We start from the raw sequence: 1,169 nt of genomic DNA, 5'->3' as shown, positions 1-1,169 counted from the left end.
CAGGCATTCGTCGCTGTTTTTATATTTAAGTATATAAAATTCAAATATTTGCAAATTATATTGTAGTTAAGAATTTATAAAATGTTCAACTTTTATATCTTAAGGTTGAATACTTAAAACAACAATGCCTATAGTTCATACTGATGAAAAATTCTAAATAATAAATATATACACGGTATTTTTGTTACCTATTGATATTTAAGTTCAAATTTGGACGAGATTAGATATTTAAACGGAGATCAACGATTTTAGTTATTTTGTTTTAATTAAAAATATTATTCGTGGATAAACTTGGAATTTTTAATGTATATTATATTAATATATTATTATATTTTACAAGGCTTGGCATTAACAAGTTAAAAGTTAAAATTAAGTTGAAATGTTAAGTTAATTAACTCGTAACTTTTTTTTCAAATTAACTTTTAACATAATAAGTTCCTTTGTTTCAAAATTATCTAAATTAAATTTTCGTCCTAAGAATAATGCAAATTTTTGAATGGGGTTTTTACTTTGATCATTGATGTATCAATTTAAACTTTCCCAGTAATTTTTTCGAGTGTAAAGAAAAACTATCTAATAAAGTATAATATTATGTTTCTGGAATTTTTTATTTTTACAAATTAGCAAATTTTAACTTTACACTGAGTTAATGAAAAAATACGAGTTACTTTTAACTTAACCCTAGATCACACGCATTTAAAATATTCACGAGGATACACGCACACGGTCTTTTTGTCACACACAGTATGGCGTAAATCATATAGTCAACTAACAAGTCGCAATAAAAATATAATAACTATCAATTTCGTTTATCGAGCAGCAATTATTAGAAACACAGTTTAAAAATAACACATAATTGATTTTTTACGATCACGCACACGGTCTTTTTGACCGTATATTAATACGTAATGTCTGGTAATGAACTTTGAACACTTCTACATTACTGACATCAGATCGTATACAGTTAGGTTAGGTTAATATTTCGTATTTTTGAAACAATGAACAAAATTCTAAAAGCCCGGTCTTTTTGACCGTGAAGCGTGTGCTCTAGGGTTAACAAGTTAAAAAAATCGTTAACTTGCCCAGCCTTAATATTTTATACACACAATGCCATTTTCAGATGCAATTGTTTCGGTGAAAATTACTTTAACCTACTGTAGTACAAATGA

This window comes from Acyrthosiphon pisum, chromosome A1, assembly GCF_005508785.2.
Source record: "Acyrthosiphon pisum isolate AL4f chromosome A1, pea_aphid_22Mar2018_4r6ur, whole genome shotgun sequence".
NCBI lineage: Eukaryota > Metazoa > Arthropoda > Insecta > Hemiptera > Aphididae > Acyrthosiphon > Acyrthosiphon pisum.
This window is presented reverse-complemented; position numbering follows the sequence as displayed.